Source organism: Gymnogyps californianus, chromosome Z (genome assembly GCF_018139145.2).
Source record: "Gymnogyps californianus isolate 813 chromosome Z, ASM1813914v2, whole genome shotgun sequence".
In the NCBI taxonomy this organism is placed as follows: Eukaryota; Metazoa; Chordata; class Aves; order Accipitriformes; family Cathartidae; genus Gymnogyps; species Gymnogyps californianus.
The window spans coordinates 77,476,869-77,501,803 of NC_059500.1; positions in this window are offsets into that span (position 1 = coordinate 77,476,869).

A 24,935-nucleotide genomic window follows, 5' to 3' on the forward strand; every position below is an offset into this window, starting at 1 on the left:
ATCCTGTAAGTTTTTTGTATTCACCATGACCCTACCACATCCAGTTTTATGGAAACAATGGGATTTCTTCTGTTTCCTCTTACAGAATCTTTCACAATCTGACAGATCTCTCCATAATTAAATATTTTCTGATGTCCAGTCTACAAATTTCTCTGCTTAATTTCCTCCTGTTAATTGTGAATCTGTCCCTTTGGAATGATCTAAATAAAGCTTGTCCTTTTCTGTCATTTACTTCCTTGAATGAATCACAAACAATGATCATATCTTCTCAAACCTGTCATTTGGTCAATATATATTTAGTTTTTAGGCTACACAGAGGAAGCCCTTGTGAATACAGGGTTGATCATCTGAGGGTTATCCTCTATTTGTTCTTTTTAGTGAGTAGCAGTGCAGAAATGCATTCCAGATTTGATCAAAGGTATCTAGTATCTCACTCTGTTCAAAGGCTGCTCATTCATATTTTACAGTTTCAAGAACAGCATTGACCCAGCAATCAATATGAGATGTTAAGATTTTCTTTTTTTTTTCTGTCCTTACCTATAGTTGCTTGAAGGGAACATTTATGTTTATAAGCTGTCACCAGAGATGATTCTATTTCTTTACAACTAGGCCAGCAATTATCATGATTCAAACCTAAAGCAAAACTTTTTAAAAGTTAGTTAATATTGTTACTGTAGACAATGGAAGATGACTTTAGATACAAGCCAGCCATGTGAAATATAGCAAGGAAAGACAAAAGCACTTGCAATACCTAAGCCCTGGAAAAATAAATGCGGAGGTAAAAAACTCAGCTACAAATTTCAGGAACGTGTTCAGCACTATTCAATGTATCCCATGGCATTTAAACCTCTGAACTATTTACCATTTCTCATCATACACATCTGAGCTTTGTTGAAAACTAGAGTAATAGTTGGTTTTTTACACCTAGGAAATTCCCCATCTCACAGAATCACAATAGTCTGTCACATAAGTAAATACTAACACAGAGTATTTTAAATAAAAAAAGCAGAATGTAATCTATCCATCAAAAGGGTGAATGTTTCCTTTTGTTCATTTTAGGTTTTGCTTTTCCCTGAGAGACATACAATTTTTGCTCTAGAGATCTACTCTTCTATTTCTTGTGATGAGTGTAAAGGGCAGAAATCTTAAAAGCACGAGACCCTGAATGCCTCAAGATATTTTTAGGGAATATAGAAGGTATAAATCTGAGGTTCTAATTTTATGCTGCAGCAAGTCAGTTGCACCATGTGGGGAGCCGCCCTTTGCTTCTCACCTGCATCTAAGGTGCATGATGCACTCCCCGCATTCAACCTCTATGTATAAGTAATGAAATATTTACCAGACTAGATTGAATACACAACTGTATTTTCATAGCCCTGGGGCTAGAACACTCACTGGAGGGGAAGCACACGCCATTTGCCATGCTGAACCCGGTAGAGGAATTTGAAACCAAGTTTCTTGCATCTAAGAAGAGTAGGATCACCAAGGGCTGGACTTCAGTTTTATGACTCACTCCTGAGTCTCTGTGGGAACACCCCTCTCTTCTTGTCTCCCCCTCCTTCAAAAATAAAGACCCAGGTACAACATTTCAGGGATGCTGAAGGGACCATTCTAATATTTCTGATACTTTAAAAATAGTCAACTGAAATATGCACGTTTGAATCAAATTAGTGTTTATTTATGTGGTCCGAAACAGCCACATTTTATGGAGGACAAATAAATCCTTGAGACATTCCTTGCTTCTTCCCCCTTCAAAAAACTGTGCTTTACTGATATCTTCCTGAAGAGAGTCATAATGTTGATGAAAAACCTTTTGGGTAGTGCCGTGGGACACCTTATGAGGAAAAATATATCTGCATGTACAGCTAGATAGTTAATGCTAATAAATGTTTACTGGCACATAAAAATAAAGTAGCATTGATCAGTAAGGTGTTTTTTTTCATTCGCTTTCTTTTTTAAACAAAGTTGTTGTACACATATGAATCATATTGCTGTTGAAGCTGGGGATGAGGTTTAACATCTGACTGGTAGATGCTCAGGTGTTACACTTACAATAGTGATAGCATGTGAGAAGAGCAGCTTTATCTTACAAACGGCTTTTGGAGTCCAGCTTTTAGCATGTATCTGTACTGCTGCCATCTACTGAAGAAAACAGGTCATTCCTGTTCGGGAGCACCAGTAATCCAGCAAGCAAACTACCACTGCCTGTGCATTTTGTTGTTTGAATTAGAAATCTTATCTCAGATGCAGCATGTGTGAAGTTAACTGAGTGTGCGCTAGTAGCCACTCACTTCTTATAAAGCAAGCCCAGCGAGTACTTTCTTGGAGATACTGTTATGCTATCACCAAGTGGAGCTCAACAGGTGATAGCCTCGGCATCTGCCTCTGGGAGAATCTGAAATTATAGAAGTTTATTGCATTTCATTTATCATGTCGTGCCTGTTAGCATGCTGTTTTATAGGCACATTGCTCCACAGTGTAACCATTTTAGTGTGCAAACTCTATGTTTTTAGTTTAATTTGCAACAGATATGATATAAAGATAAACGAGATGGTGTTTCTTACCCACCAACTGGAATTGTCCCCAGCAGTTTGCTAGCCATCAATCACATCAGGGATGGAAGACCTTCTGCAACACACATTAAGAACTCCTTATTTGCAAAGACAAAAATGAAGTAAAGAGAAATCACTACATACAATCTCACTCAGCTCTATATATTATGGATTACAACTATGCACAGATTTCATATCCCAGAAAATGACTATGGAGACAAAAATGGATTCAGTGAACAGTGTACGTGTCTGCATTATCTCTCTTAAAAGTGCACATGGGGTTTGTAATCATGATTTATTGGTATGGTTTGACCAAGGCCTAGATTAATTTTAGCTAAATTTTGACACTTAGATGAGATGCTTAAGCATTATCCTTCTCTCAGGCGAAAGACAGCAGTATCTAATAACAGAAACACAATTTAGAGCTTTAACTAGACAGGCACCTACAGCAACTATCCTCTCAGGTGCTTCACCGAGGTATCTAAAATTGCAAGAATTGAAATGTCTATAAGACCAACTGGTGACACAGAAGAAGATAGCTGGGAAACTTGATGGAAACCAGGAGAACTCCATCCATTACTGTGCCATGTTTCTCTTTGCCAATATGTCACTTTTCACCTCTGGATGAAAGGCAATGTTTTCTCAGACTGCCAGTCATAAAATCATAGAATAGTTTGGGTTGGAAGGGACTTTTAAAGGTCATCTGGTCCAACCCCCTGCAATGAGCAGGGACATCTTCAACTAGATCAGGTTCCCAAAGCCCCATCCAACCTGACCTTGAATGTTTCCAGGGATGGGGCATCTACTGCCTCTCTCGGCAACCTGTGCCAGTGCCTTACCACCCTCATCGTAAAAAATTTCTTCCTTATATGTGGTCTGAATCTACCCTCTTTTAGTTTAAAACCATTACTCCTTGTCCTATTGCAACAGGGCCTACTGAAAAGTTTGTCTCTATCTTTCTTATAAGCCCTCTTTAAGTATTGAAAGGCTGCGATAAGGTCTCCCTGGAGCCTTCTCTTCTCCAGGCTGAACAACCCCAACTCTCTCAGCCTGTCCTCATAGGAGGGGTGCTCCAGCCCTCTGATCATCTTCATGGCCCTCCTCTGGACTCACTCCAACAGGTCCATGTCTTTCCTGTACTGAGGACTCCAGAGCTGGATGCAGTATTCCAGGTGGGGTCTCACAAGAGCAGTGTAGAGGGGGAGAATCACCTCCCTCGACCTGCTGGTTACAATTCTATTGATGCAGCCCAGGATGCAATTGGCTTTCTGGGCTGTGAATGCACTTTGCTGGCACACATTCAGTTTTTCATCCACTAATACCCCCAAGTCCTTCTCCACAGGGCTGCTCTCAATCCACTCATCGCCCAGCCTGTATTTGTGCTTGGGATTGCCCCAACCCAGGTGCAGGACCTCACACTTGGCCTTGTTGATCTTCATGAGGTTCTCACGGGCCCACTTCTCAAGCCTGTCAAGGTCCCTCTGGATGGTATCCTGTCCCTCAGGTGTGTCATGTGCACTACACAGCTTGGTGTCATCTGCAAACTTGCTGAGGGTGCACTCGATCCCACTGTCTGCGTCACTGATGAAGATATTAAACAGTACTGGTCCCAATACGGACCCCTGAGAGACACCACTTGTCACTGACCTCCATCTGGACATTGAGTCATTGATGACTACCCTCTAGATGCGACCATCCAACCAGTTCCTTATCCACTGAACAGTCCACCCATCAAATCCATATCTCTCCAATTTAGAGAGAAGGATGTTGTGGGGGACCATGTCACAGGTCTTACAGAAGTCCAGATAGGTGACATTCATAGTTCTTCCCTTGTCCACTGATGTAGTCACTCCATCATAAAAAGCCACTAGGTTGGTCAGTCCTTCCTGTTTCAAATGAGTTCTTCAGAGAAAGCACTGTGTCCTATTGCAAACAGGCAAGGGTCATGCCTAAGGTAATGTAGGCCATACTTTGATTTCGCACCTTTTGCTCACATCATGTATCATTAGGAGAATTACTTCAGTTCTAAACAGAACTTTTCCATGCGTTGAAAAAAAGGTATTTTTATGACATGAACAGAAACAGTAAAGCTCATTCCTTTTCTGTTAATGGACCATAATGGATATTCAGCTTAATTTATTGATAAAATTCAGATAAGAAAGAATATAATTTTTAAATGGAAAATGCTCCATAATTATTTTTTTAAGTTAGATTTTATATGAAGATAAATCTTTATAGCATCATAAATACATTGTGGTAGAGAACATATTTTACTTGCAGGTTAAATGTTTAATCTTTTAAGAATTATTAAGAAATAATTGTTGAATAAAGTTCTTAATGCATTTAATACTGTTATTGTTGTTTTTGTTGTTGTTGTTGTTATTATAACTATTATTATGAGTGGTTGAAATATTGCTTTTTCTTTTGCACAGGTATTTCAGACTTTGACTTTTCCCCGCTTCAAATAGGACAAGAAGGATCTGATGAGTAAATCAAAATTATAATCAACTCAGATCAATCAATGGGTTTATTTTGCTTTTGTTTCCTTTCTCTAACTTAAAGTTAAATTCCTCATTAAGGATAAATCTTAAAAATAAAAAATATTATTTTTTAAAACAGAACATTTCTTCCCTTCATAATAAGTTGGAAAGCAGCTTTCCAAAAGCTTTCACATTAAAGATTAAAAAGAGAACAACAACAAAAAAAGGGCAAAAAAAAAAGCAGCAATATTTTTCAACGGAGTAGGAGTGAGTGGGACAGGAGAGGGAAAAAGAGCATGAAAAAGCATTTTGGTCTAAAAAAAAGTGGTTAGAAAATTATTCTGGCAAGTATGAATAAGACTGTGAAGCTTAAAGAATCTTAATTGGCCTTCCTTGCTTTTTCCCCCATAAACCCACTGACACTGGGCAGTGTGGGTCATTTTGTCCAAATCAGGGCTTCGCTGGCACCTGCTATTTACAGATTAGCACTGATAATTTATTTACTTACCTCAAATATTAAACAACCTGCTGCTTAATGTGAAAAGTTGTAATATTAATCAGTTGGAGGTGAGAATAAACCAGTTGATTTGCAATACCTATGGTGAATGACACAAACAAATCAAATTAAGAGAGTCGTCAGTGTACCCCCAGAGTCTAAGAACACCATCAGTTTTAATAAGGTAATTGTTACTAGTAATAGTGCAAGAGGTTTTTACACGACCACAAATGAGTTTCCCTAGAGGGGGATTTCTCATTTTATTGCTTTTGGACCAACTTCTAGATTGCATATACTCTTGGTTATTGGAACAGGATAAACTGTATGACCACGGGTACTGATTTTCTAATTCCAGTCCAATCTTCCTAACTTCAAACAGCACAAGACATAGACAAATCTATAAAAATGGCAAAAGCCATCACCATGCCCTGCTGGTTGTCCTATGGCTGATTCTGAGAGTACTTTCCTCTTTGGTCACCATATGCAGCATCTCAGGACTTTCCGTTTCTCCAAAAGGCTCATACTCTGATTCTGATATCTTTTTTAGAGTATTAAAATACTTCCGTTTATAAAAGTCTGGATGTCTTCTATTCAGTACATCTTCTGTTTCCCCTAATTGCCCTTCTAGAAAAAACTGCTTGATTACAAGTTCGTTAATGTTAGCCAATATGAAATATCTCAAACCCTACCCCACAAGATTATACAGTGGCTTGCAAAAACCTGTTGCACGCCTTGTTACCACAGGACTGGGCTGAATTGGAAATGTCTGCAGCAGAGAAGGGTATCAGGCAAGACTATTCAAAAACATGACTCCTAAAAGTGGGTTGGCCAGAAAAAGCAACAAAAGTCAATTCACGCTCATAAGAAACACAAGCCACTTCTTCCACTGGGTAGATCTACTCTCCTGGGGAACTTTGGTCTAAGTAGGAGAACTTACAGCCTGAAAAGTATAAATAGTCCTGCAGTGATTTTTATTTGTTAACATTTCTTGGAATCCTAGTCCAAGGGGGAAACAACAAAAGCAACAGTAAGGACACAGTATGATTTAATAACGAAGATGAAAAAAAATAAGAAGCAATGAAAGAAAGATGAAAAAAAATAAAGTTTAGCAATAGATGTGTGGCCATAGACAACACTGTTTGCCTTTTCTGTCCTTTTACCCTTACAGCCTTTACAACATTGTATCAGTACATACATGCATAAACATGTAAATAGTAAATGCATATGTAAGCAACAAGAAAAGAGAAAATTGCCAAAAATTCAGAGCAGAACTAGGTCTTAGAGGGATCCTGCTATGGCCATTGTATTTTACCTGAAATACATTCAAACACCTTGATGACAAACTATAAAATACTAGAAAAAGCCTAAATGATCTACTATACTTTTCACTAGGTTTTATGCTGTGAAATCACCAGAGAGGGAGACTTTTTTTCCAAGTAGATAACACAAAAAGGGACAAATCCTGATATGGCTCTTTCACCATAACCATTCAAAGAGCAGCAATAATTTATGTGTACAGTATTTGATGCACCATTTTTGGTTTCCACATGCTTGTTTTAAAATTCAGCCAAGAGAAAGAAAAAAATCCTTGAAACACAGCTGCAATGACCTGTATAAAATAAAGTTAGCTATACCTAAGTATCCACCTGGATGCCCTGAAAATGAGAGTATGCAAACCAAAACTGGGAAAGAAAAGGAAAACAAAAAGCAAAATGAAACCACTAAAGCTGACGCTATATAGAAGAGGTTCTCCACTTGCTTAATTTGACCATTTTAATGGAGCATGTTGTGTTTATGTTCTGGCTGTTTATGTGAGGAACTAATGAAGCTGTTTTTCCCTTTAAGGGGCCAGAGGGATTTGGGGAGTCATTGCGAGGTTAGTGCTCAGGCTAGTGGTCTGTTCAGCCAGAGGAGCTGTCGGGCAATGCCCGTGACTCGTGCTGTGCAGCAAGGCTCTGCCCAACTGCATTTCCAAAGGGATATGTGTGTTTTATGTATGCAACAGCTGTTCCATTACCTCCCTTAAAATGACTTCATAAAGCTGAGAACCTTTTCCCAATTTATTTTAGTTGCTCTCACTGAACAGCTTATCTGGGGCTTGATCCAAAGCCCATGGAATTCAATGGAGAGACTTTTCATTAACTTTTTAGAGCAGGTATCAGATTCATTAGAGAAAAAGACTTTGGATTATGTCTTGTTTCCTTTGACAAAAGTCCCCATTGTCCTCAGCACTGAGCATACTATATCCTCTATTTTAGATAGAATTAAATATCAAAGGGGAAATTTCCAAAGGTTCAGAGCTTTTGCTCTGTTCATGTATATGTTGCGATTCTTATCCAATGTTTAATCCGATACTTCTGTGTGCTGATTGGGGTTAAAAATCTTGAAGCAGTACTTAACTTTATAGTAATTTTTTCTAACTGTGTTAATGTTTATAAACTCCACCTGAGATAAGAAGTTAAACAGATTAGAGAAATAAAGCTTTAGTTTTGGAGTGGGTCAGGAAAAAGATCATTTGGATGTAGTTTCTACTAATTGTTTTTTCCATGTAAATTAGAGAGTTTTGAAAAATGTTATTTAAAAATTAAATCAAAGATTTTAATAAGATGAAAATATTTTATTCTAGTAGTTCTGCAACAAAATTTATAAATTCTCCATTGCAAGACATATTTCCCGTAATAAAACAGTATATAACTCCATTTTGCTTTTCTTTGAGTTTTGGAACAGAAATAAATTCAAATAATAAAAAAGAAAACATGAAATAACAAACCTAATTCTCACCTCAATTCTTAGAATTATAGAATCGTTTGGGTTGGAAGGAACCTTAAAGATCATCTAGTTCCAACCCCCCTGCCATGGGCAGGGACACCATCCACTAGACCAGATTGCTCAAAGCCTCATCCGACCTGGCCTTGAACACTTCCAGGGAGGGGGCATCCACAACCTCTCTGGGCAACCTGTGCCAGTGCCTCACCACCCTCACAGTAAACAACTTCTTCCTTACATCTAATCAAAATCTACCCTCTTTCAGTTTCAAGCCATTACCCTTTGTCCTATCACTACATGCCCTTGTAAAAAGTCCCTCTCCTGCTTTCTTGCAGGCCCCCTTTAAGTACTGGAAGGCTGCTAGAAGGTCTGCCCAGAGCCTTCTCTTCTCCAGGCTGAACAACCCCAACTCTCTCAGCCTGTCTTCATAGGAGAGGTGCTTTAGCCCTCTGATCATTTTTGTGGCCCTCCTCTGGACTCGTTCCAACAGGATTGTGTCTGTCTTATGTTGGGGGCCCCAGAGCTGAGCACAGTACTCCAGGTGGGATCTCACGAGAGCAGAGTAGAAGGGGAGAATCACCTCCCTCGAGCTGCTGGTCATGCTTCTTTAGATGCAGCCCAGGATATGGTTGGCTTTCTAGACTGCAAACACACGTTGCTGGGTCATGTTGCGCTTCTCATCAACCAACACCCCCAAGTCCTTCTCCTCAGGGCTGCTCAATTGCTAATTGTAATTTTTTTCTGTACCACTGGAGTAGGCAGCTGCTGGAAAGGTCAGGAATTGAAATCAAATTGCAGATTGCATTTGTTTCTCACACTACTTGTGCCATGATGTCAGACTAGCTAAATTGTGGCCAACTGCCAGGACATTTAAAAATCCTTCGAAAAGTCGATTTCCAGTGGTTGGAAGACCAGATTTTTGTTTCTTTTATTGGTAAGGTACAGGAAGGCTAAGCAGCTGCTACTTAGAGTGTTCATGAGCAAATAAACAAAAGATAACACACAAGCAAAACTGAGCAGCTCTTGCTAATGTAGGATATTCCTACCTTGTCTTTTTGAGGCTAATGCGGAAAAGTTTTTCTTGTGCTCCAGAAGTGATGCAGTCATGTTATTGTTGAGTTAAACCTAAATGACCATGTGTATATATATCTTTAAGCAGGCTTACTATCTTGCACTTGATACTAAAAACCAAAAAGAAAAGAAAGGCTACAAAGTGCTGGGGCATATGTTGAGCTAACCCAATAGTCTTTTTTTACTGGACCTGAGGATAAGTACAAAAACTGAGTAAGAACATCATGACCCTTCCTTAACAACCTATGTGAATGCAAGCTTAATGGATTCCTAAACCAGGTGCAGTACCTTTATATTTAACAGACTTTGAATTTGTCCCATCACTGCCTGGGCCATGTGCTAACAAAATTTATGTTAACTTCAGCTTTGTGGTTTCCTGATTAGAGCTGGTTCATGTCCGGGCAGCTGAAGGCATAAGCACTGTCTATGAAACTTCCTTTCCATTGAATTTTATAAGAATTGTTCAAAGTTTAGGGCTTTAAATAAAAGTTGAGCTAAGACTAATCATTTGCTGAAAGACAGCAGTGATTTTGCAAGTGTTTGCCCCCTCTCTCCCCCAGAGCTTCATCCCCATGTACAGATATTTTCTGCAGAGCTTGAGCAAAGGAGATGCTTCCAGAGATGGAAATGCAGAATCTGAGAGAAGAGGTAGTGGGAGAATGGTGTGGTTTTGCTTTGGAAAGCACTAGGGTTTGAAAATCTGCCAGAGGCTTTTGTGTCAGGAAGAGTTTGAGAATAAAACCAGGATTTGCTGGAGGGACAATAAAAGAGAGGGAATGCAGGAGAACAGAAGCTACCATGGTGTATATTAGTGCATGATATCACTCAAAGGAGCATTTTCATTTACATTGGTTTAACTATTCCATTGAGCACATTAATCCATTTGCCCGCTGTGCTGTTCTACCCTCTTCACTTCTCTTTGCCCTTTAATCTTTCCCTCCCCTCCCTGCTGTCAGAATATTATCCTCTCTCAGGTTCATTAGGATACAGTTATGAGAGAGCTTCTAGCCTCATTTTGCAGCTGAATCCTGCAGGCCATACTTGGACAAAACTGTCATTGCAACCTAGAGTGACTTGTGCCTGAAAGAAGACATCAGGATCGGCTTCTGTCAGTGTAATAAGCATGTTCCTACTAGGGTCACAGCGGTGCCTAGGAAGGCTAGAAGTGAGGACCCTGCTGTGCTGGATGCTGCACATGTCTGCCAAGGGCCACTGTTTTACAGTTTGTTAGCTGTCTAAATACTGCTGATTTCCTCTGAAGTTGGGAATGCGAGACATAGTAAACTGGATGAATGCCATGAAAGACGGAAGTGGAGATGTTACTGACACCTTCACAGGACAAATCATCTGCCCTTTCTCACTCCTCTCTTAAGATGAAATTAATCTCCTCCTGAACGTGCCCACAAGAAGGGCAGTCTGATATAGTCATATTTAGACATCTAATTGTTTGACGTCTAAGACAGGGCAGACACATACCTTTGTGAGTGTGGGAAGTGATCACAACCTCTAGGTTCTACTGAATGACCTAGTATTGGGACAGGGGCATGAAGGTCTGAGTACCTCGGAAAGTCAATTATAACTACAATAAACTAAAATATTAAGGGGCTTTATGAGAAAGAGATGGGCATAACTGAATTGTCATGGGCATAAGTTGAGTGTATGAAATTATTTCAGTCACTTATCTTAAAAAATGTCTTTTTAAAAATAAGGTAATATGTCATATAGATTAAATAGCTAATCATCCATTTTCTTTGTGAGCAGATCTTCCCTTGGAACAGGGTGAAGGAGGAAGTGGGAAAGGAAGAGGAAAGAGTGCTGATGAACCAGAGGGACAGATCCAGAAAGTTGCTCCTGAGGCCTTAGAGTTAATTTGGATGATCTCTAGAGAGAGGGGCACAAACAAAGCTGTGAAGAAGTAAAGGTCAGTCAGAACCAACTGCTGAAACCAGTCCACACCCTCTGTAACAAGAACATGAAACCCTTGTGAATAGCACCTTGCACCCTCAGCCGTTCTTGGTTTCCCAGGCATTCTACAGATGTGCAAGAGACTTCTGATGTGCATTACGCTGCAGGACTTAGGTCAAAGCTATCAGCCTGGTGCTGATCCCATTTTAAGCCCAATTTAAATATCATTGAAATCAAGGAAGATTTTTTTAAAAATAATTTTATTTTAAAATTTTTATTGTCTTGTGTCTTCAATTACTATTGATACCACTGAAATAGAGGTGCACTGCTGTAAACTGTCTGCAAAGCGAGCACCAGTTGCCCTGAGATTTCTGTCAATGCAGGAGGTTGCAGATGTAGCAACTAGGAAGTTTCTACGCCCCTCCAAAGTGAATTCATAGGAGAGATCTTCAACCACTGCACCATCTGGGCAAGCAAAATTAGTTCTAAAAGTGTAAAATGAATTTCTGATCAGGTAGTTTACTTGGTGTGAGTGAAAAAACTTTAAATTATTTATAAGATTTGCTATTCTTCTTCTGAAGATGAACAATATTCCAGAGGAAATTTTGCAATATAATGTTGTTAATGATGTGGGAAGAAATATAGAAAGAACTACTAATTTCCCCCCCCTAAATTCTGATGTAGGTATATCCTCTGAGTCATGTGTATTTCAGTTTTATCCTTTGATATGCCAGTTATTATTAAAAAAAATCACATTAGCAAAGACATAAGAATGATTTCTTAGTTTAAATACAAGGCTTTGCTAATATTTACCATTTATTCAACAATTCTCACTCCTTTTATCTATTAGGCATGCAGGTTAAGGCAAGCAAAAGGAAATTGTTTTGTTTTGCTATACTATGTCATGCTTTATCAGAACAGGTAATTCAGTTGTGGGACTTATTGCCACAAAATGTAGTGTGGGCCAAAACTGTAATTGAGTTAAATTGCTTTTAGGTAAATTCATTTGCTGAACCCAGGAAAAGTCCATTACGAAATGTTAGGCAAAATAGTATAGATGCAAAGTTTGGCTCTGGAAATCCTTAGGATTTTGTCTTCCACACTGCCAGAAACTGAGGACGGGTAGCAAAGGAAAGTATTACTGGTTGTCTTGTTCTTCTCATCTATCCAAACCTGCTACTGGCCACTGTCAGAGACGAGACACTGAAACAATTGAACCTGTGTGTGACCTGTTTAGCTATTTTCATATTATGTCTTTACAGTGGAAGTATGGAAGTATCATTATTCCTGTTTTAGAGGAGAGAAAGACCAAGCATAGAAAATTATTCATCCAAGGTCACGCAATGCATCATCTGTGTCAGATGGACAAGTCGATTTGGTCCATGTTATATTGCATGGCCAACTGTTTGCACGACCTGACTTTGCTCTCAGGACTCAGTCTGGAGCAAAATTTCACTTCTTCTGAGGGGAAATCCAGGTGTAGGACAGAGAAGACTGCTTTCTATAAGCAACATGAATAGGAGCACAGAAGCACCATTTGGCTTGGACTCAAGTTTGGAGTAGTTCCTGGTGTCCTAAAAATCCAGACGCACCTACATCCCATGATGGAATAAACAGAGACAATGACTTCAGAGGTCAAAACACAGGAGAAGTTTGGAGTTGATACTGTGGAGGAACAGGCCTGACACTGTAAGGCTTGTAGCCTCCAGTTCTTGGATTTGAGTGCCTAAAACTTTGTCAAAGTTAAGATCAAGCTTAAATTCTGAATTTCAAAACCTCGATTCCAGTGCCTGATTTTTTTGTATGAAAAGCTGAATTTGAATTGGAAGTAGAAGAAATTAATTTGTAAAATTATTTTATAACAAAGTTGTAGCATAAAATAAAATGCTAAAGTATAAAATAGATATGAAAGTCCATAGGTAGCTGTTGTGCAGGTTTTGAGTTTTGGGGTTTTTTTTTAAGAAAGTAATTTTCAAGATAGTTTTGGAGGGTGGTTTGTTGTTTGGAAGGAGATAAAGTCACTGGAGAGATTGTAGTAGGAAGCAATTTGTGTACACACATTGCAATATGTATGTGAAATTTATCATCCCCTTAAACCTTCATCTTCAAAGAACTTAATGAATTTTACATTATACCAAATGCCCTTGTCTTCTAAGGCATGATGAGGAACATTTTAATATTATTTTTTCTTCTGATTCATATGATTCTGATTTTTTATTTTGATTCATATGAAGATGAAATAGGTTAAGGTCAACTTTTTTAAAGCAGGAAAATAAAAATTATTGTGGTGTTTTGGGTTTTTTTAAATTTATTTCTTTACTGTTCCTGAGAAAATATTTGATGTATTTCTGAGAGTTTTTGAAAGGAGCAAAGGTTATGTTGCTTTACTTGTACACATCCTTTCTGATATCCCAGTCCCAAGCAAGCACTAAACCATCAATGTGCTTCACAGTTTTAAATTATTCACTCAGCTTATAAAAGCAACAGCAACAAACCCAAACCAAAAAAACCAAACATTGGAAATTAACATCACAATTACAAAAAAATTAAACAAACATGGCACCCTATACGGGAATGTTACTCTACCACAAAAACTTGAACTGTGAGATTGAAATGAGCAAAGTAAAAAACAGCTATCTCTGAAATGAGGTTATGAGTGTCTTCTCTTGCATTGATTATGAACCATTTAGTCTTGAAAATTGTGATGCCTATGTCTGCTTGTCTCTTAAGAAGAAACATGGTTATAACTGTGTTACTTTCTAAGGACTGGAAGTTGAGGTAGAAATTGTGTACTTCATAGTGTTGACAACTATTGAAGAGTTTCTGCTAGTGAAGAGTGTGTGTGAAAGGGCAGAGAGTAATGAATTATATTTTCCATGCCGCATGTCTTCACATTAATAGCTAGCTGCTGTGTCTGTGTGTATGAATGCAGCCAAAGATCATTATTGAACAGTCCTGGAGCATAAAATTTCCACCTGTCCTGCCAGAAGGAAGTGTCTCTCTATTTTATGCTATTCAGTTGAACCAACCCTCTAGGAGAAGAAATTCCCCCAAACCAAGAGAAACAGAATACAATTGCTGCAGGACTGGACGTCTCCTCAAACATCAAACCACCAGTTTCCATAATATTAACATTTGGGTGAAGATTTAAACCCACAGAAGTTAGGAAATTTGGCATAAAAACTCCCAGTCACTATGTAACTCATTTTTCTATGTCAAAAAGAAGAGGACATGATGTTATTTTCCATATGTGTTGCTATATCATAGCCTGGCGAGCTGAGATTAGACTTGCAGTGGGAACCTCCTTAATTCTGTGGATTTAAATCAGACCTATAATGTTGGTATAACAGTCAGCAGTGTCCTCAATGTACAATTTGGTTTGATGTGAGATTCTTTATCTGTGAGTTGTTGCTATGGGAGACTATAACAACTTCTACTGAGAGAGTAAAAAGGATTCTGTTTGCATATTTAAAAATATACACAGATGGAATATGTACATATACAAGCACACACAAATACACATGCATTTGTGCATGCATATATAGCCATTTATGTCTATTCTTATATTTACATTTGTATAAATTGTCCATAAGAAAAATGATGCCTAACTGGGCCATACTTATTGATGCATTCTTATAAACCAAAAAGAAACAAAAGTGTTGGGTTTTTATTCCTTTCAAAGACTCCGTCCTAGTGGACAATGCATTGTCTGGAGGGAAGCTCATTAAAAGTGGACTGTAATTGAGGCAGTAAAATACTCTGTACTATTTTTTCCCCTTTTCCACAACAGGAAAGGCTTTACAAAGAACTCAGCATATTGGCTGCTGAGGGCTTTTGACAATCAAGGTCCATCTGCTCAGTATTGTGCAAGATGAAAAATACATATAGTCCAAGCCTTGGAGAGTGTGTAATATGATCTGATCTAGGTTCACTAGACTTCACTGACTATCCATTTGACACATGCAGTGACCAGATCTGGACATAGAAATGCAGTATTTGCATGAATTTCCTGGCATATGCTATGATAAGGATTCAGAACCTCTTGAGCGTACCATTACTGAATTTTTTCATTGATTGCTGGACTAGACAAACCTCTCTTAGTGCTAGAGAAGCTGTTAGTGTATAACAGATAAATACATCTAAAGAGTATCCTACATATATGAGTAACTAATTGCAATTGAAATTGGTAGAAACCTGGACCTTGTGCAGCTTTAGGGCTTAAGGCTTGTTTTTAATTTAAATCGCCTGTTGAAATAAATGCATATAAATATATATTTTTAAAAACCTTCTGCATCCATCATTTTGGAAATGAGACTAAAGTTTTTCCTCTCTTGTATGTGTGTCTTTTCAGAGAAGGGTCTAATGACTTTACTTTCCAATATCTTGAGCAGAAATATCCTGGTCACCCTTCAACTGAAGGGTTATAACTGCTACTTCAGATAAAAAGTTTTCTTCTATTGATCCAGTGGCTGTGTTTTTAAAAGGGCTCCCTTACCTATGTGTGGGTAAGCACATAGAGAAATGTATGTGCAACAGAGAGTCTTACAAAACACAGTGGTGAAAATCTCACTATCTGGTTTTCAATACATTTTCTAGCAAGGCTGAGAGATACGACGTTAGCTTTGTGTATACCATATTAACGCGATGCCTGGTACCTCTGGTGTCATTAAATAACACTTACATTAAGACTCACTGTATGGTTTTACTACCCATCATAAATCTGAGCACTATGAAATGGAATTCTAATATCAGAAACTTCCTCCCACTGAAAATAAACTGTTAAAACCTGGTTGTCTTCCTCACTCTACAAATAGAAAGAGAGCTGTCCCAACACACCTGCTGGTAGCACGCACTGAAAGCCAGCTTACTTTACAGTAAATAAATATGTAAAATATGTAAAAGCAACAATGCCTTCCCTGAAGGGCCACTATCCTTCCAAGTTTCAGCACCAGAAAAAACTAGTAACTCATATGAGTTCAGAAAAGGCATCCTGTGAAATTAGAGTTGAGTTTTCACAGAATCACAGAATCACAGAATGGTTGAGGTTGGAAGGGACCTCTAGAAGTCATCTGGTCCAACCCTCCTGCCACCTAGAACCAGTTGCCCAGGACCATGTCCAGACAGTTACAATGGACTTTTTTCTACAATGGACTAATTTTCCTCCAAAGAAATAATTAACAGTTACATAAAACTTTTGTTGAATCTTCCCGGGGATCTAGTCTAAATGTGGAAAACAAGCAAATTTCCAGTGCTGTGTATAAAATCCTGACATTATACATCATTTATATGACCAAAATCCTAAGCAACCTTAAACTGCAGCCAATGTGGTCTGTCATTCTGCTTTAATCTTAGCTAATCTATTAAAGCATTTATCAGCACAGTATGTAGGTGACACTGGGGGGGGCTAATGCATAGGTCTAGCTCTAGGCAATGTGCCTTCTTAACCAATTTAAGGATGTATGTGGGATTTAGATGGAATGGAAGGTTTGTGCTGATTCTTTGCACAATGTTGTACTCCTTCCATTGACAATAATTGCATATGCCACTGCCTATTTCAAGCGTTATAGTTTTGTTCTCTATTTGTCTACACTCTCTTCCTCTTCCCTATTCCCCAGAAGAAAATTAATAACCATAATTTCAGCAAAGTTTCCAAATTAGCATGACAAATTTTCTCCTTCATTAATTAAGCTAAGAGAACAGGGATACTTGGAAAGTAAAGGAGCATTTTCCGTCTCTTTTTTGATCACTCTTAACCTTGTACTAGCAACAGGCTGATCAGAAATTAAAGTCTATTGTTACAAATACTTACACACAAAATACTGACTTTGGTTTCTTTTTTTCTTTCTTTTTTTCCCCTCTGTGATGAAAACTCATGTTTGCTTCCCAGTGTTGTCCAAAAATGGGCTGGATTAATGGAAAAAAAGTTTTTCTTAAGTGTTTATTTTTAATCATAATTTCAAATTTGGTAAGAAATGCACCAGACTTTGACCAGATATTCAATGAAAATACTATGTCTATGTAAGCAGAAGTGTTATGTAGATAGCTACATAGCTAGACACACAGACAGACTTTTTTTTATTTAATAGATCATTAAAAACATTAATTCAGTTGGAAGTCTTGATCTTCAGATAACAGTAATTGGAGTAGATTAATTACAGTTAATGGGACTATGTCAGTTTATGCCAGCTGAGAATCGGTCCCACTTTTTTTTTCCTTTTGAAAGAATTGGACTTATTTTGTGCTTAAAAGATGAGCAGGTGTTTTTTTGAAATTCATTAGTGAAGAATGAAGAAACATGCTGCTAATGACAACTTCAAAAGAAAGTGGTAAGGTGGAAAAATCAGCAAAATAATTTTTTTGCAATGAGATCCTTTTTTCCAGTGTATTTTTGACCTTACAGATTACCTGTTTGTTTGCTCATTTGTTTTAAGGAAAGTCACACCATGCATAGCCATTTAGATTTTCATTGAATACCCCAATCTTTTATCTTGTGGTAGAACAGCATACAAATATTACCCTTCTGCCAGCTCCCCTCAGCATCCTGATTTCTCCTTGTAACAGTCTTCCTCCATGAACTGATGAATCAGATTCTTCCCAGACTGTGACAACAATGTGGACATTCTTGTTCTAGAGTGATACCAATCAATCTATCTCCAAAGTAGACAAAAGTTTTCATCAGAATAGGAAGTACTTTTAGGCAGTGTTTCCATCTTTCAGTATTAATGAGATATACAGCTCTGTTTCTGAATCATTCCTATTGTCAGGGAATAATTTCACAAATCCAGACCGACATTCAGACAAGTATGAAAAGGTATACTTAGCTATAAATATACACCTGATTTAACTGAAATGTAATTCCATTTCAAGTACTCCTCAAGCTCTCTTTTGGACTTGAACACCAAAGTCTACTGAGGTTTCAGAAAGAAAACATAACATAAAAAACCCCATAAAACTTAACATGAAGTAATGTAATGTAACGTAACGTAACGCAATGTAACATAACGTAATGTAACGTAACATAACATAACGTAATGCAATGTCACATAACATATAATAATGTAAGGCAAACCATGGCCCTTCCAGCAGGTAATAGTATTTTCATGAGTTAAAAATTCTCTGCACTCCAAATGAAAGAAGCATTTTATACCAACCATTATGAAGCAAAGACATACAGTGAATAGCAGCCCAGAAGAATAGCTAACATCAGCTCTAACAATGGCCTTTGAGTCATCTACTCAGCTCCTTTTCCTGACTTGATGTTATTAAAGTTTTTGTATCAGTCTTCTTAAAGTTTTGAAAGGTCCAGACACTCAGAGGCTTTCTAACAGAGGCCATGTATGTACTTGGATTAAAGCTCCATACTCTTAAAAAAAAATAAATCCTTAAAATGTTTCATTTATTTTTGGTTAAGGATCCTTGTCATAAGTAAGAATCAAGTGTTTCTTTTATCCCGATTGCCATTGTCCATAGGTAATATGCACAACGGTCAAGTGTCATGAGTGCAATCCGTTAAGTTAAAAGACCCATTTCACTCCACCTCCTTGCCCTTTGATAAGCTAGTAATTCAGGTTGGCCACCACAATGGTACTTGAATTTTCCATAGTGATTTCTAATTTTGGAAATCCCCATTTTTGATTGTGCTCAGCAATGCTTACCTTTTCCCTCATTTCAGAGGATCTGAGCAATAATTCATAGAGAAAAATGGGTGTTGTGGGTGCTCAGCATCTAAGGTACAGGTCAACAGCTCAAACTTGGCAACAGTTAACGTTGTGGCCATTGCCTTCACTGCGTCTCATGTGTGTCAGCAATTAAATGCATATATTGCCATGCTTTAAAATAGTAGCATAAAAAATAATAAAAAGCCCAAAACTCTGATACCAAGTAATAAGTAGTAGATTCTGTGGCGATATATCTGTGTCCAACAGTATACTCAACTTCTATTTATTTAGCAAAAATACAGGGCAAAGAATCCTGTGCAAAGAGATCCAACAAAGAAACAAACCACAAGCAAAACTTACTAATGTATATTTAGATTTTGGATGACAGAAGACTTAGCACAAATAACAAATGTCAGTTAGGATAATAATTGCAGTAAGTGCTTCTGTTCACACTTTAACACCAGGTACAACACATTATAGTTTTATGTTCTTGGGAGGAGGAGGCCGTTACCTCATATATACTCTCGGGTAAGAGTGTGGATGTGGACAGTAGGAGAGTAGCTGATGTGCTAATCTAACAACCTATGTCTATTTTACTAGCTTTGTAAGTAATATTATGTTGTATAAACCCCCTTTGTTTCATTGACTCAGGTCAATGTGGGTTTTGAATAAATTAAAGTGATTTTTACTTTAAACTCTGATTGCTCTTTACCTTATATTTTGTGTTGTCATACATAACATGGAAAAGTCAGTAGATGTAATGTCAGATATTATCCAAGGGGACAAGAAAGTCTGTGGTCTGTAATTAATAACACTGCCTTTCTTTTTATACCAGCAGATCTCAAAACCCTTTAAAATGTATGGCTAAATGCAACTCATCTATTTCACAGGCTAGAAAACAAAGGCACAAAGAGGAATGTAGGGGTAGATCCACTTCTTCCAAGTACCAAGCAATATGCTGTCACCACAGCCACACTGTCTCTCAGTGAAGTCTCATTTGGTTTGGTTAGAGGTAATCGCAGCGCATGAGGTATGAGCATATTTAGAATCTTTCTCAGATGAGGGCATGAGTTTATTCACTTGCTTTCGTAGTGTCCATTTCAAACTCCAGAGGCCAGACTCACTGGGATGTTTTACAGTACATCCATTAACTTTGTTTGGCTGATAGGGTTGTCCTGCGTTTTTGATACATTTTTAATTGAATTTGGCACCGTTGTGGCAATAGCTCAGGTTCATCAATTTTTAGTCTGTCTGCTGTGTAATACTTAGGGGTTTTAATTAATTTTAACACCACAGTTTTGAGGCTTTCACTTTTTTGTGAAAAGTTATGTTTTAGAAGCAGAACAAAGCACCTGACAAGGCAACAAAACTATGGATTTTTTTTTTTTTAAGAATCTCATGTGACTTGTAATAAATTTAAACCAAATACTGAAATCTTTTACAAAGTTAAACCCAAACTGAAGCTTTCTGGATTCAGCCTAAGTAACACAGAATCAGAAGAGCAGAAAGCTTTGTGCAGAAATCTCCCTGTGTTTTTCTGAAGCATACCGAGAAAAATAAGGGTCCTGTCTCAGAAAATGTCTAACAAAGATTTTAAAGCATTGGGTAACTGGCTGATTGATTACACAGAAGAAGAAAAAGACTGTTTCCCTGTTTTATGCATGCCATCCAAGAGTATAGGTATTAAAATACCTTAACATTTCTATGTTGGTGAGGAATAAATAGTGAGCAACTGTAATTAATAACTATTAAAGCTGTTTGACTGATCATATCTTCTGGCTTGCAAGATCTTTTATGTACAGGTGTGTGCATTAATGGAAACCATTAAATTCATATATTTCAACAGATAGTAATTTACGATCTTTTATAAGATCTGTCATAAAACACAGTCAGAGATATAGAATTGTCTCAGTGCATTACATAGCAAATTGTACTCCCCTTTCCTCCGAAATGACTTGACTTTAGAGACTAAATATGAATGTCAATGCATTGGACAGCCACATTAGGTATACTTTCTGCTCTACCATCGCCTGGGAATATGTGGAATAAACCTTTTATCACTCGCAGAGCTGAGAACAAGAGTGAACAATATTCAAAGTGGCTGGAGGAAAAAATATGTGGGAGTTCTATCTATTTCACTTTATACATAAAAAGAGAAAGAGATTGAGTGTGTAACCCTCATTTATGAATTGTAATGGCTCTCCTATGAGTTGCTAACTATTCTTTTCAACTTCTATTTGTTACTTTTTTTTCCTCTTGGTCCTTTCGTAGAACATAAGGAGATGAAGAGAGAAGCCATTTTTTTAGCCACTCCACATCAAATTCAGAGGCCTATTCAGCCCTCGATAGGTATAAAAATCACTCATTAATGTCAATAATAAAGGTTCTTTCTTTTGTCCCAGAGAAACACAAGCTGCAAGTATGTGAGGTAAAAAGGGAAATAAGGGCTGATTAGAACAGAAAACAGGAAAAAAATAGTCTTATGCCCAGACTTTAATGAGTTAGTGGAGGATTATAGGTAAACTATATCAGCTCTTAAAATACTACTGACAAATCTCTCAGGGAGGCTTTTGTCTTGCTTGTCTATTTAATAGCACATTGAGATTATCATAATTAAGTATAGACGGTCAACATATTAAACGGATTAGTATCTGCTGTATATACAATCTTCATATACTTATCTAATTATACATTTATTAGGGAGGAGCTATAATACTATCACATAAAGCTTGAACTTTTACCTCTTTTTTAGTAAATGAATTCACAATTTAAAAAACTCTGCCATACTTTGGCTGTTAAATATGACAGGTCATTAGCCTGGGAAAATCCCATCTCACTGGAGTTTGTATCCATCATCCTAACCATAGACCAACAAGCTAAACCCCTAAAGAAAACAGAGAAAATGACTTCTTGGTCACTGTTGTCTCCTGCTGATTTCTATGTACCTGGGACCCATTTTGTCTGCAGGATGTTTGTTTACAGTTCAATGTCACATAGTCATTGGTAGTAGCTGGCCCTATTACTTTGTTTTTGAAGGAAAATGAAGGGATATGATTGAACAGAAGTGGAAATGGCATTGAAGTGGATCAGAGTAACTTGACAGAAGGGACAGAAGAGCAAGACAAAATGGCTCAAAAGTAGAAACTTAAAAGTAGTGTATGAGGAGGTAAAAGTGTTGTCCTTCCCCTTTGTGGATTGTTCTGGAGGACGGAAAGAAAGTGCTGTGTGAGATGTCCAACATTTGATATATTTCAGAGCAAAGCAAACAAAGTGATCAAGGAGTTGTAGGCAATGAGTCATGAGGAAAGATGAAAAAGAATAAATCTGCATTGCTTGGCTAACGCTGACTAACAGGCAATCTGTAAACTTTATTCAAGAATATAGAAAACAGTTCTTTAATTTATCTGTCTAGATTTGTAAGGACATACTATGAAAGAGAACTTCTGAGATGCCTTCAAGATGAGTTACAAAAAAAAGCGTTTAACTGAAACTATCACCTTAACAACCGAGCACAGAAGAAACAGATATTTTAGGAGAGTGCAGTGTTATGCAACAAAGAGTTATGGGACAGAAAGAAGGTCTCCTTAAAGCAGAGTGCATCTGGACTGTGAAAAAATCTAGGAAATTGATGAAAGCTCCCAGACTGGCTAGCAAATGTATAAAAAAGTAGAGACTCCCATGCTGGCAGTAATGATCCAGAAGACCCAAAGCCATATCCTCAGGTAGTGGATGTCACACAAATGATTTTTGTGCAACTAGAGCACAACTTTTTTTTTTTTTACACAAATATTTTGAAGGAGATGACAGGCCAAAGTAGCATGATCATTTGAAGATAATGCATTTCAGCAATCCTGCTACAGTGTGTGTGTTTATGCCCATACATATACATTTATAAATAACATTATCAAAGAACTGAGGTGAGGTTTTTGGATTCAGGAAGTCTTTTCAGAAATATCCCTTCATCCACAGTTTCTGTTGCAAGAAAAGCTGTTATTATAGCTGGAACAAAGAAAGGGTTTGAAAATTGCTTTCAAAAAAAAGGCACAAGGGGAGGTGTGTGCATGCCATAAATTGCTCTCCCTCTGAGATTCACAAGTCCATATTTTGGGGGAAATAGCTGCTGGTGTGCCTGCATTCAGGTCAGTGACAAAAGAAGGAAACCAAGAGTAATGTGTGTGAGAGAGAAGCACTGATTTTCCTATGTATTTCCATCATTTATTTTCCTTCTATACCACAAGTGCCAAGGATTTTGAGAGATGCATTAGGTAAGCGACTCAGTCTGCAGGGTTGACAATGAGGAGTTCAGAAGAGCTGTAATTGTGAAATGAGAATGAAGGGCAGTTGTAACTTTGGACTGACGTTGAGAGCTGCCTTAAAAAAAGTTTGATAAGGTCAAACTAATAAACTTGGGAGTTGCTCAAGGGGAAACCAAATTTTGGAGCTGTGAGACACTTTGACAGATAATTAGCATAAAACAGGGCAAGAACCCCACCACAGAGAAAGTAAAATCACAATCACAAATAGAATGGAACCTAACTTAGTCAAAATGGTGGACCAAATGTTTGCCCTGGAACCCATAAAAAAGTACCAAAGACCAAATGTTTGCCCTTAAACCCACAAAAAAGACAGAATTAGGTCCATAATTCTTAAGTGAATGGAGATTCACTCAGCACTATATGAGTCAATGACAGTGAAATACATGCATCTAGTGATAGCTGCTGTGTTTTGGCTTCTTTGTGAGGACTGAGGGGGACTTCAACTTACCAGCTGTCTGCTGGAAATACAATACAGCAGAGAGGAAACAGTCTAGGAGGTTCCTGGTGTGTGCGGAAGATAAGTTCCTGACACAGCTGGTGAGTGAGCCAACGAGGGAAGGCGCCCCACTGGACCTGTTGTTTGCGAACAGAGAAGGACTTGTGGGTGATGTGATGGTTGGAGGCCGTCTTGGGCACAGCAATCACAAAATGGTAAGAGTTTTCGGTTCTTGGAGAAGTAAGGAGGGGGGTCAGTAGAACTGCTACCTTGGACTTCCAGAGGGCAGACTTTGGCCTGTTTAGGAGACTGGTTGACAGAATCCCTTGGGAGGCAGTCCTGAAGGGCAAAGGAGTCCAGGAAGGCTGGAAATCCTTCAAGAAGGAAATCTTAAAGGCGCAGGAGCAGGCCGTCCCCATGTGCCGAAAGACAAGCCGGCGCGGAAGAAGACTGGCCTGGCTGAACAGAGCACGTTGGTTGGAACTCAGGAAAAAAAGGAGAGTTTATGACCTTTGGAAGAAGGAGTAGGCAACTCAGGAGGACTCCAGGGATGTCGTGAGGTTATGCAGGGAGAAAATTAGAAGGGCCAAAGCCCAACTAGAACTTAATCTGGCTACTGCCATAAAAGACAACAAAAACTGTTTCTATAAATACCTTAGCAACAAAAGGAGGGCTAAGGAGAATCTCCATTCTTTATTGGATGTGGGGGGAAACATAGTGACAAAGGATGAGGAAAAGGCTGAGGTACTTAATGCCTTCTTTGCCCCAGTCTTTAATAGTAAGACCAGTTGTTCTCAAGGTACACAGCCCCCTGAGCTGGAAGACAGGGGTGGGGAGCAGAATGAAGTCCCCATAATCCGAGGGGAAATGATTAGTGACCTGCTACACCACTTAGACAAGCACAAGTCTATGGGGCTGGATGGGATCCACCCAAGGGTACTGAGGGAGCTGGCACAAGTGCTCACCAAGCCACTTCCAATCATTTATCAGCAGTCCTGGTTAACCGGGGAGGTCCCAGTTGACTAGAAGTTAGCAAATGTGATGCTCATCTACAAGAAGGACTGGAAGGAGCATTCAGGGAATTACAGGCCTGTCAGTCTGACCTCAGTGCCGGGGAAGGTTATGGAGCAGATCATCTGGAGTGCCATCACACGGCATGTACAGGACAACCAGGTGATCAGGTCCAGTCAGCATGGGTTTATGAAAGGCAGGTCCTGCTTGACTAACCTGATCTCCTTTGATGACAAGGTGACCC